The sequence below is a fragment of the Haemorhous mexicanus genome, chromosome 2 (assembly GCF_027477595.1).
Source record: "Haemorhous mexicanus isolate bHaeMex1 chromosome 2, bHaeMex1.pri, whole genome shotgun sequence".
In the NCBI taxonomy this organism is placed as follows: domain Eukaryota; kingdom Metazoa; phylum Chordata; class Aves; order Passeriformes; family Fringillidae; genus Haemorhous; species Haemorhous mexicanus.
The window spans coordinates 32,710,969-32,724,495 of NC_082342.1; positions in this window are offsets into that span (position 1 = coordinate 32,710,969).

The following is a 13,527-nucleotide window of genomic DNA, read 5'->3' on the forward strand; positions in this document are numbered from 1 at the left end:
CAAGGCAAGGAAAGCAGCAAGAGGAGAAAGGGTGTAGACAGGTTTGTTTAATTTCATGCCAGCTGAGTCTCCACAGCACATTGAGAGTGATGAACAGAAAGGCTAACAGGAGACATTAATACACGAAGAGATTATGTGTTTTGATCAGAAACAGATGTGCTGAAATGAGACTTGAAAGGGTTGCTGGCATCTGCATCTCGGGTAAGACACACCGACATCAGTCAGTGTATGTTGGAGCTGTTCCTGATTAGAAACTGTACGGACTTTGCAGGATCACTTTCCAGAGAACACCTACTACTGCAACCAGTGGCAGTGTTAGACAGACACTTCTAGTCCTTTTTGTTATGAAAATGGAAAATGTCATTGCAACTGCAAAAACTATAAAGAGGTCTCTTTATTCATCTAGACCAACAGAACAATTTTTGATGGAGGTCTTTATTTCACTTATAGGAAACTTCAGATATGTATTTAAACTTTAAAAACATACATATTTTATCTATGTATTATTGTTGTTCATATTGTGAACTCTGCAAGTTTTATAAAGTTCTGTTCTCTGAAAGGAAGGATAAATATAACATTTTCTGTAATACAGACTTCTGTCTTCCTACTTTTGTTTTTGTTTTGTTGTGATTACCCATATGCAAGCCTTTAACTTCCAGGAGGGCTGCAACTAGCTGACATCTGTGAGCAACCCATTCTGTGAATTCTTAGAAGTATTCACAGAAATTCCATTTGAGTAGCAGCTGGGATGCATCCAAGGATTCTCTGCTAAAACCCCCCTGGTGTTTTGGGAACTGGGTTATCAAGCAGTCGTGGCGTCACCAGTGATCTCAGTGGCGCACAGAACATTCCCCAGCAGCAGAAATATCTGATAGTGTGGCGCTGCTGGTATGTTTAAGTATCCAGTAAGTTCTCTGAGGTAAGAGCCACATGATGCAGTGAAATTGCTCTTGAACCCTGTGACTGGCGCGGTGACCATGAGGAGGACAGCAGGTGTGCCTGCAGCACACCTGAAATCCAGTTCTTTTCTGAATGTACAAGGCTCAACGCAAACTGGAGGCTGTGGCTGTTTGTGTCATTCTGCTCGTGACACAAGATTACTGTCAGAAAGACATTTGAAAAGAGAACACATTATTTCCACACTGTTTTTCATGTATGTTCTTTTCTGTATGAGCTTCCCCATCTGAAGATACTGTTATGCTGATTAGAAGGGATATGTGTTCTACCTTGTCACATTTATATAACAAACATAGCACCAAAGCAGTGCCTATTCTAATGATCACTTTCCTGTCTTCTGTCCTTCCTTCTCCCTTTCTTTTTCTAAATAAGTTTTGCCACAGGCCTTTGGAAATATTTTTGTATTGGCTACCTGAAAGGCATCAACAAACAAAACTTCAGACACATCAGTTCCATTGGTTGCCATTTGCCTTGGGTGTCTGAATAACTGAAATTGCTCAAGCCCAACAAATGCCGCTGGGTTTGTGTGTGTTTAAACTTTTCCAGAAACTGTTTCAAAATCTCTATAAAGGGGGAAAAAAAAAAATTAAAATACAGCTTAATCTATAGAGACCTACCTAAAGTGGAAGGAATTAATCCAGTAATAATTGGCCACATATGCACACAGATCACAGGGCTATAAATTGAGAGCAAACACTAACTGCTGGTTTTTAGAATTAATTGTTTTATTCCAGAGGGACACAGAACCCTTTCTATGCTGGTTCAGACAGTGCAGAGTGGTGAGCAGGTGACATGGGAAAATAGAAAATTCTAGGCCCATGCTTGCTTGTAGGAGGATGTAAGGTAAGAAGGCAGCACACAGTATCTGTGGATAAACCTTTTAGTACCAGGGCATTGCTCCTGTTACTGTTTAGTCATTCTGTTAGGAAGATGGGGGAATGGAAAATGAGACCGGGTTCTTTTGCTCCTGGGCTCTCTTTCAGGTTTCACTGTGAGCTTAGTGTAAAACTGGATAACAGAAAGATTAATGAAAAGAGACAAGGAGGAGATCACTGCTGCTCACTCTGTCATCAGCACTGCAATAAACAGAATAAAGATTAAAACAGAGGAGTTTTGCAAGACACTGGGGGTTTTTTGGCAATCTGGATCCATACTTAGAGATGTAAGTCTTGTGTGGGTTGTTTTTCTGTTTTTAATAACACGGCTAAATAAACTAAGATTATCAAAGAAGAAAGCTACCTACAGCAATGGACAGGGTGTGAGGGGGAGTACAGAACTGAAAACCATTTTGGGGTAGTAGAGAACAAAGAAATCCACACATGAAAGTCAGTGTGAAACTCTTGGTGTGCATATTGAAAGTATTATGCAAGAGAAAGGATGTAAAATGTTAATTAAAATGTAAATTGTTAAAGCATGAGAAAAGTAAAAAAAACTTGTTGACGGGAACTCTAACAATGAATCAATGATTGGGGAAACATGCCTGACACTGAAAAGCTTACAAAGTACAGTCCATACAAGTATTAAAATAAATAAAAATGAGAAGTGGCATGTTACAAGTCTTAAGTATCTTCACAAGGAGAAAATACCAGCCTGGCAACAGCTCTGTAAAGTACCTGAGAATGATGTAACAAGAAACAGTGGCTTGGAGCTTAAGCCAATGTTAATTTTAAACAAAAGGAGTGATATTATCTGTAACAGCAGCATTGATTAACTGGGGAACAAAATTCCTCAACAAATGGTAAATTTTTAATCCTCATCACTTTCTTGAAAACAAGCTCCATCTAGACACCTTTACCCAGAGCTCTGGTATGTGGAGAGTTATAAGCATCTAAGATGTTTATAAGGTCAGCCTATGTGAGTTTAGGGCTGTTTCTGGCCTTAAATTCTCATAATCCCCTTTATTTCAAAGGGGAAGGGAGCACAAATTCTGTAAACATGGGAACAAGGGTGGAGAGGAAGGGTAATGAGAAAAAAGCGAGGGACAGCTACACATAACCAAGTTCAGAACTTGTTACTTGTACAAGCATCACCTTCTGCCAAAGTGGTGATAAAGCACATTTTGTCTTTGACCTTGTACTCGTCCTTCTACGCTGGCTAAAGCCAGAGGTGGAGAGCACCCTGTATTCTGAGGAGGCTGTCAATGCTGTGCTAGTCAGCTGGAGAACTATCAGTCTGTAGGAAAAATGTCTGTGCCTCATTAAACTGTGCCTTGCATGTTGCAGTTGAAATTGTTTTGCTCTTTGTGCTACCATTGCATTCTGTGTCCTCCCCTGTTTTATAAAATGGAGAAGAATTCATAGAATCATAGAAATTTTAGGGGTTGGAAGGGTCCATAAATGTTATCTAGTCCCAACCTCCCCTGCCATTGGCAGGGCCATCTCCACCAGACCAGGTTACTCAAAGCCCCATCCAGCCTGGCTTTGAACACAGCCAGGGCTGAGACATTGATAACTTCTCTGGGCAACCTTCTTCCAGTGCCTCATCACCCTCAGAGTAAAAGGTTTCTTCCTAATACCTAACCTCTGCTATGACCAGAGATTGTCAGTCACAGGAGGGGTTTTGCTTATACTCTGAATCTTTGAAATACTTGTGTGCACCTTGCTGGGTTAATCATTGCATATGAAGTTACCTCTTATAAGATTGCATCAAATAGTGATAACCTAAATATTTAAAAGATAATAAATCTAGTGAAGAATCTCCAGTCTCTGTTTAGATAGGTTATTGTGCTAGCAGTGGTTGCACCGTGCACAACCAGCTGAAATACACATTATTGCAGGCTTCTGTCCTGTTTCTGGATATTGGCTAATATTATAATCCAATCTTGAGTTTTAGTGACTGGGGTCAAGGCAATTAGTGGCTGCTGTCTCATAACTCTTACACGCTTCTTTACCTCACAGATTAAAGGTACTTGCCTTGAAAGTTACAATTTAGGATTCTAGGCACAGCTCTGTGTGACAGAGGCCATCCTGTATTTTATGGAAGAGTGGACTGACTAGAGCAAGGCCCATGTATGAAATAACTGTTAGGATAAAGTGAAAGCTAATTTTAGATAAAATTTCTAATTTATGGTACATAATATTTGATGATCTTCCCTTTTCTAGCAATGCTATTTTGGTTGTGGCTGGGGTAGGGGTTCCCTAACTGTAGAGCACAAGCCAAAAGAAGGCTCCAATGCCAGAGCCCTTTGGTGTCTTTTGTGCAAGAGCCCATAGACCCTGCACTGAGCTGGTTACTAGTCACTCTTTTCTGATAGAAATTCTGTGAGTAACAGCACTGGTGTAAGTGAGAAACGGTCTAAAGGCAGACCAATATTCTTTTGTGTTGCTGTAGGATTTCTCCATCAGCTTATTTTTCTCAGTATTTTAAAATCCTTCAGACTGTTTTCGCATTTTCAAAGGGAAAATCTCACCTTTTCCTTCCCATGTTTCAAGGTAGATGTGCTGTCTTTCTGATTCAGTTCTGTTAATCTGATTCAGTGGTTTTTTCAGCAAAGGACTAAATACTACAGCCTTGAGTGCTGTAGATCAAAAATTAGGAAGACAATAGAACAAAAAAGCGTGAAGAGAGAAAAAAATTAGGAAGACAATAGAACAAGAAAGTGTGAAGAGAGAATCTTTCACAGTGAGAAAGATTTTATGTAGGAATGTTTGTGGTAGGTTAGGTGTCTGGGATTTACTCAGCTTTTTGAGCAGCCTTTTGCACCTGTAGTGATGCTTGTGCTGCCTTGGTAGCATTTAAAGCTTGCTCAGGTAAATAAGCTGGAAGACACAGTTGTGACATCGGTTTAAAATCCCCAAGAAGGATAACATTTTCAGCCACTCAGAGAGAACAGCTGTATTTGCTCTCAGCTTAATAGCTGAGCTGTTTGGAAGTGCAGCACACACAGAGCAGAGATGTGGAACCGGGGACTATGCAGCCTGTATTCAGAGCTACGATGCATTTTGAAAATTTTTTCATTTGTATCCCCACTGAGAGGTGGAATGCAGTGGGTGTCAATTTTCTGGCATTGGTTTAAATACTTCTGTGATGTGTAAGAAAGAGGGCTCATGCATCAAGTCCCTTAAAAAAATTGCTAAACTCCTTCATTCCTGGCCTTTGGCATGTTGGACAGGTCCACACTCTCACTAAGGAAATACAAAAGCCTGCAATCACCCAGATCACAGCTGATTGGAAATAAGTATATATTCAGTGTCTTTAATAAGGGAAGCAGAATTCTGGCACAAATCAGTGTAACTAATCTTTGAGGGACTGGCCTAGATGAGCTTCTTTTTGTGTAGAATCCAACTTAACTCTGCATTAGAAACACAGCTCTGATTAGATAAATGTAAACTCTCTTAAGGGGGTCTCAGACATCTGATTTGAGGAGAGTAGTTCTAATGTCAGAATTGCTGGAAATTTTCTAATTGTTGTTATTCAGAATAAATTGCCATAAAATTATTAAAGAAAGTGTCTCATAAAAAATCACAGCTTTATATTTGCTAACACGGAGTCATCTTGGGTTAAGAAAATAAAAACCAGTTTATGTTTTGCTGTTATGGCTTCTGAACCAGAACTGCTTCAAGGGAAAATGTCATTTCAGCAGGTGTGTAGGACACAGATATCAGAACTTTTCTATGTCCGAGTAGAGATTAAATAAATTTCTGTTTGACTAAGCATTTTCAGCAATGATTATCTTCACATTTCGCTGCTCTGGTTTTCAGAAAAGCTGAACTCCTATTAATTCTGATGGAGTACTTAGCCACAGAGCAATAGAGATCACCCATATAGAAAACATTTTGCTATTTACAAGGGGTGCATGTCTGCTAAACCCACTCACCCTATTGTGAGTCAGTGGAGAGAAATTATGCAGGAGCTGATGCTTATCATGATCCGATTGAATCACCATTATCATCCCTTTCTGCTGCTGCCTGGAAAGTTCTATTGTGACTTTGGAATCTTGAGAACAAGCCCAAATCATCTGCTCATTTATGTAGGTGATTTTTTTTTTTTTTTTAGTTACAAAAGAATGTAATATGTTTTATTCAAAGACGGCAGGATTTTTGTGGGGAGAGAGAAACCTCACTGAAAACTCTCTTTAAGGGTCTTCAGTGTGTCAGAATGCAAATCATTATGTACAGCAAGATATTCTTTTCTTCTAAAAGATCTTTTGGGCAAATCTTGTACTATAACTACCTGCCCTCCTTCTGTGCAAATGGCTTCACTCTGAGCAGCACACAGGAGTTGGAATTGAGGGGCTCAGGGGCCAGAAATGTGACACAGTTGAAGAAAATGTAATTAAATTGGGCAGACAAAAAATGCTACCTTTTTTAAAAAAAATCAATTATTTATATTACAAGAGCTCTGTTGGCTGATACAGCATTTTCAAATGAACCAAGAGAGACTCATTGTCTGAGCCAGGGTGCAGTCAAGCCAGGGAATGAGAACCAGGTGTAGAGTTTTATGGACAAACTCCCTGACATTTAGAGGTAGCAGCTGCATTCCAATGTTGTAAATCTGCCCTCAAAAAGCCTGTGCACTTTTTATACATGGGGTCTGATATAGCCCCAGGTGCCAATGGTTTAGCCAAAGAATAGAGTTTAAGGGGAGGGAAGGCTGATGTTTGTAGCCACTTGAACTAAAACCTAGTTCAAATGGCTTGTATTTAACTGGAGTTGGCAAATACACGCCTTCTCCAAACAGAGATAAGCTGAGCAAGTCTTCATATGTCAAGTTCAGGTGGAGATTAATTTCTTCAAGCCCTCCCTGTTCTCCACTCCAGTCTCTGCTGCAGCCTTGTGTTCATTTACTCTCACTGCAGCAGAATGGCTGCATCCTCACCAGGGCCTGCCTGGGTCCAAGAGTGACCAGCAAGAGAGAGATTCAAGTTTATTTAAGCATTTGAGGGAGTCATTTAAAGTAAGCCTTTTTGTGCTGGGTCGGGCAAGGCATCTCTCAGCTCAGCAAATTGTTATCTAGTGTTAGAAAAAGAAAATAAACTGTTGTTTCTGTCTCAGACCAAATCCATCACATTCACTTTCAAAATCATAAATCATATATGCCATCTGATCTACTGCCGTTTCAATGCTGGGCTTGCGTTCTCAAGGACAGTGTCACTAAATGGAGAGGAGAGGAGAGGAGAGGAGAGGAGAGGAGAGGAGAGGAGAGGAGAGGAGAGGAGAGGAGAGGAGAGGAGAGGAGAGGAGAGGAGAGGAGAGGAGAGGAGAGGAGAGGAGAGGAGAGGAGAGGAGAGGAGAGGAGAGGAGAGGAGAGGAGAGGAGAGGAGAGGAGAGGAGAGGAGAGGAGAGGAGAGGAGAGGAGAGGAGAGGAGAGGAGAGGAGAGGAGAGGAGAGGAGAGGAGAGGAGAGGAGAGGAGAGGAGAGGAGAGGAGAGGAGAGGAGAGGAGAGGAGAGGAGAGGAGAGGAGCCTCTCCAAACTAAAGCGCTGCAAAAATAAACTGGTCAATATACTGCTCCTGCTGTTCTCCTTAAAAAATCCATGTTGCTCAGCTCTGTGTCCTGGACAAAATTACATGTTTATCTTTTCTAGGCCACTAACACACCTGTCAGAACTGTTGTTACCTCAACTATCAGCCAAGCCAATCCTAGCTGGATATCACAAGGCAGCTACCAAAGGGAGCAAATGCTCTGCTTACTCCAATGAAAGCCAGTGAAGTTCTCTTCTTGGTTAAATACTATGAGACTGTTACAGTATTTAAACAAACATAAACAGAATGACAGCCTCAAAATCTGGAAAGGCTAAATGACAGTCAAACTGAAATGATAATCAGTGACCCACCATCAGGCTTTAAGGATCGCTTTAAGGATTAATAATTAAACAATTAAAAGATTTCATAATTGCATGAACTTCCAAGAAAAGTGACAGAATCTCACTGCTTGAGTCATCTTAATATGAATAATCAGTGAGTAACACAATCAAACAGGTCTGGGAAGAATAGGTCTAGTGAGGCATGAGCAGAGATTAATTCCTCTATTGAAAGGCAAGAAGGACAAAAAGGCAGGGAGCTTCTCCTTTTTCTCTCCCTTTGTTGAGGAACTTCATTACAGACTAGCAAGAACATTTCAGAGCATGGAACTACCAGTCAAACAGTATTTTGATACTCTTCAATATAATTTTAATCAAAATATATTTAATGTTTCCTTAATAAAATCATTGTGCTTTAACCATTCTCAAAATTCGACTTTAGCTACCTGGGGAAAAAAAAAAATCTGTAACAAAAGAATGTAGTTTCTTGATTCCTGAATACTTTAAAAGTAGTACAACAAAACACACCCTCTTCCACAGCCCTGTTACAGAAGTTCATGAGATCTGTACAACAATCCAGTCTTATGTGGTGGATACACATATCCAATCAGGTGATGAGCACCTACATTAAAAATCACTCCAAATAACATAGAATATACTTTACAGAAGTTTGAGTAAAGTTTTAATTAAGGGGTATTGCATTTACTGTGTCTTCACAAAATTTTAATAGTAGAATTTAAAAATTCACTGTAGGCATTTTAACATAATGAACATCCTGCTGAGAATAAAGACAGAGGACGTGTTAGGCACAATGCAAGCAATTTTAAGGCAAAGGTAGAATTATACAGACAGTGATCTTATCCAGAAAGGTAATGCAGTAAAATTGATTAGAGTGGCTCAAAAAACCGCAGGGAACTAAACAAAATAATTAGGCAAACACAGAAGATACAGGTGGAGTTATAAAACATCCTTCAGCACAAACACTGTTCTGTAAAACTGTAAAATAGTCCTTTCAAGGAGCCCAAACATTTGTAACCTAAAAGATTTAGACTTCAGCAGTGGCAAAAAATGTGATTTTTTGACTACCCAACGTAGATCACAATGAAATGTTATTCCAGACTATCATGTATATTTTCTTCTGGGAAAAAATATTATCTTGAGCTTGACTTTACTCTGTATTTTAAATTTCCTGAAACTTCATGTCCAAAATCTTAATTATTTTGTAATCAGATCCCAGAGTGTTTTTTAACTTATTTTACAAATAATTCAGACTAAATCTGGTTTAATTCTTGACTCTCTCCAGGAGTAACAAGTGACAGGAAGACCTGATCAATTTTCCTGAGGAACCTACTAAACTGAGGGACATCTACATTGCTGCTGTCTACATTTTGGCCTGTTCCTAACACTGAGGCTATCACAGTCTGCAGGCATAGAGAGAAGCTGTAAAGACTTCAGAACAGCCCCCTTTTCCATGAAGTGCTCAGAAACCATGCAGAAACACATGAAGGGAACTTACAAGACTTGATAGAAGGGTTTCTCTCATCTTTTTGTGAGAAACTAATGGAGGATCAGGACCTACTTTCCACAATAGGTTTAGGGTAAATGATGAGCCCTATATCCTATATTTCAATGTTTCTTTGGGACTAACATCCAAACACAAGTGCATGATGCCTCTGTTCCCTTGAGCAGAAAGGCAGCCAAAGAGAGGTCCTGGGCTGTGGTTGCAGATGTTTATATTACCCACTGAACCATGAGGAACTATGACAACCATTTATCTTATCTATCTTTTTAATAAATCAGGAATTGCAGTGCTGGTAAAGATGAGTAGCTGACAGCACTACCTCGTGCTGTGCAGAGCCAGTGAATGCTGAACAAGTGCTGACTCCATACTCAGGTATTCTCCTGTCTCTTCATCCTTTTCAGCTCTTTTTTCTTTGGTTTCTGTATCACATTTTGGAGATGCAGGTCAGAGAGACACAGCTCTTTTCCTAATTTTGCTCTCCAGCCCCGTGTATCTGTGGTGTGACACCTTGTTGGCAAGATCTGCTGTGACCCCAGTCTTGCCCTTTCAGCATGTTTGTCCGTAACTGCAGGCTTGACTTCTCATTTTCTTAAGCACAGCCCACCTCATTAAAAGCAGGCAGAAGGGTTTTCATTCCCTCCTTATGAAAAGCATGATGCTGCATGTTGTTAGTACATTTTCATAGCATATCACCTTATTTTATTTAATATAATAAAGAGATGAAGAAGAAGCTTCTTTTTTTTTTTTTCTTTTTGTTGTTTTGATTCTTTTAATTTGGCAGATTAAGCTGGCTGGGACTTTACAGGCTGAACCCCTGTGGCTCTCAGTATCAGAGATAATTACAATGGGCATGCAGCCAACCTTTATGTTACTTAAAAATTATTTACTTCTCTTAACAATGACATCTTTATTTTCAACCTTTCCAGAGGGGTCATTATGTATTGTACTGAGCTGAAGCTCCCATGCTGGGATGGACCAAGATGAAAGGTTTAAATCTTTAATTAGGATTCTTTTTCATCCGAATTTCCTGGTTAGAGCTGAAGGATGAGAATCAAAGAGACAGCTTTGTGTTCTGGTTGTGTATTGCCATCTGCCAGAAAGAAAGGATTTGGTTACTGGATTTTGTACTATGGCAAGAATCAGTGATCCAGTCTACTTGAAATTGGTTGATGGACTTGAAATGGGAACAGAAATCCAGAAACAATGTCAGGAATATGTGCAATTTCTGCATGGATCTCAGATGCCATGTGCTGGAAAATGCTGAGGCCTGGCCGTGTAAGATTGGAAGGTAATTTGACACCTTGTACAAAGTCTAGTCAAGTACAATAAACGTACAATAACCCTGGAATGCTGAATTACCACCTGAGTCAGAATTATGTTTCCTTTGTGACATCTTCATCAGCTCCCTAGTCATGTAAAAGCTGAATAATAGATCTTCTGGTTATGCAAAATGTCTGATCTATAAAAGGTGGATCATTTACATGTGTGTCTGGAGAGTTCTCAACAGGTCCACTACCTTGAGAACAAAAACCTCTAACCAAGTCTGGTTTGCTGATGCAGCAAAACTCATTTCCTGTAACAAATGTATTTATTTTAGGACTATGAATGGGCAATTTTTATTGTTCCAGGCTTTGAGAATCTCCCATGCTCCAGGCCTTGGAGGATAACGAGCTATTCAGAAACTTCTTGCCTGTAAAATCTGTTGTAATCCTGAGATGGGTAACACTCCTTCTTGTGCTGGTCTAGGCTGCAACATTTTTTTAGGAGGAAACTACTGGGGCCTGCATGTTTGGGCAGTGGGTACCAGACTGTAGCTGTAGCAGAAAATAAACTTGCCAGCGTGAAGAGGAAATGGCTGAACAGTGGGGACTCAGCTCTGGGATGGTTAATTTATTAAAATGTCCCTAGGTGCAGTGGGGGAGGCAGCCCTGCCTGTGACTGCCTTGTGGGACAGGGTGGGTGCTGCTGTGACAGACACAGCCCCAGAACCTGTCAATGAAACAGTGACATCTGAGCTGTAAGGAGGTATAAATAGATGAAAGGACAGTATCAGGACATCCAAATGATCAAACATGGCGCAGTAATTGTTCAGAACCATGTAAGAGATTCACTCAGGATCCCAAAGAACTAGTGAAAATTACCTGCTCGAGGATGTATCATTTTACTTACCCATGACTCAGTTTCTTGATACCTCTGAATACTTTGCTGTAACTCCAAGAGGTGAATTGTGTACCTACACAGTCTAAAACACCCATCTCCCTAAACTGTGTATTTATGATGACCTAAAAAGCTGTAAATTAATTTTGTCCTTGGAATGTATCCCATTCTCAGCTTTTTTTTTCCATTTCTTTTTCCTATTTGATTTGTCCGGATAGATAATGGAGAAAGATCACATTGTGATCACCTCTGCAGACATGTTTCAGTGCTGACAGAAGCAGTGTGGATCCAGATGATGCTTTTCCTATCTGAAGCTCATTCTCACAGATGTTGCTACACAGACCTGCCAGAGAGAGCAATGTAAACAGTCGTGGGGAGGAGCCTCCTCCCTGAACAAACACAACTCATGAGAGGAGAATGCATCTGAAGTTCTTGTAAAATCATGTAGCCCTCAGGAGCAGTAGTATTTATTTGTGGTTTTGCCTAAATTTCAGGATGAACACTACCTTCACACTGTGAGTTTTTGCAGGGTCACTTTTTAAAATGCAACCCTGTCGCTTTTCATAGCCACTCTGCATTGTGTGAGAATTGCATCCACCTATTTCAGAAAAAGTCTAAAAAAAGGTAGGCAATAGTGATTTATGTGTGAAACATAGTTATGGTCAGTTTCCTATCTATGAACAAAGATCTTCAGTTCTCTGTGCCACAGCTTCTCCATCTGTAAAAGATCATTAATTATTTCAGAGCCATAAACCAAAGCTACTTCACTGAAATCTGGTGAAGTAGCATTTCCAAGTGCTTGAGATACTCACACTTAAGTGTTTAGAGAGTATAAAATTATGACTGGGAACAGAAGTGGAATAAACAAAGCGCTAAAACACTTAAATGAGAAATGCTGACAGTGAATTTGTTCACTCTGAGTGGCAATTCATTTCACAGATCTAATATCTGCCTTTGGGTCCAAACAAATTGAATCCTGCACAGATGAGAAACTAGATTAGATCTTATGGTCCTTCTCACAGGACAAAACCCAGACTGTCTTCTGGAAAGTCACTCCTAACATGAAAATGAGATGAGCCTTGAACTGACAATTTCCTGAGACTTGAAAGAAATCTTATGCTTCATCTCCCTAGTTCCATGGATATTCATCACTCATTGCCTTGGAAATCTTGAAAATCCTGTAGTTTCCTATTATCTCTCAGTTTTCCACTAATGAAATACCTGTGGCTGTGCTGTGGATTTCTAGCTGTTGAAGTGTTTCTGGCACATTTGATATGGTGTGAGAGACAATAAGGAAATCGTGTGCTGCAGGAGAGACTGCTCTTCACAGTGCTGTGGTGAAAGAAACCATCAGTTTGGTGAAGGTGATAATGGAAAAGGGAGATGATGTCAAGAATCCTCAGGCCACTAAATAAATTTTCAGCCACAACTATTACAATCTCATCTACTTTGGTATTCACCTGTGGGTTAAACTGCTGTGTTTTCTTTATTTGTGACACGGGTGTCTCTGCAACTGTCCACCTTTTCCTCCTCTATCAACCTGTCAAATCAGTAGCATGTCTGTGTCTCTTCCACAAGCCATAACTTCAGAATTGCCAAGGAAGACAAATCTTGTCAGTGAACTTTTCTGCAGAAGTTTGGTCTTAAAAAAGGAAGCAGTTTTTTGTCCCTGTACCCTAATGGAACTGTGTCCTGGGGGGAAATGCCTGTCTGAGCCTGCAGGCAGCCTGATACAGCGAAAAGAAGCAGCAAACTTTAATCCTGTAAGACAATGGTACTGACAAGAGCTGTTAATGACTTCAGGGTCGCCCATTACAACACTAATACAACTAATATGAAACTTCATACCATGCTTTCTCTCTCATACTGTGCCCAAAGCCATCAGCTCTTCATATGCCACTACGAAAATATTCTGCAACCTCAACTGTGAATAGAAATACGCAGTATGAAGTTCTGATGTCTGAAAGGGATTCTAAACCAAAGTCATCATAAAAAAAATATCTAAAGAACCCAAAAGGGCAGATTGTGCAAATGCATCCTCATTGTTAATAATGTATTCAAATGGAACTGTTGTTCTGTGGGTCCAGATGCATTGTAAGGTAACATTTGACATCAGACATGGCTTCATGGTTTGCCCCTTCAATTAATAC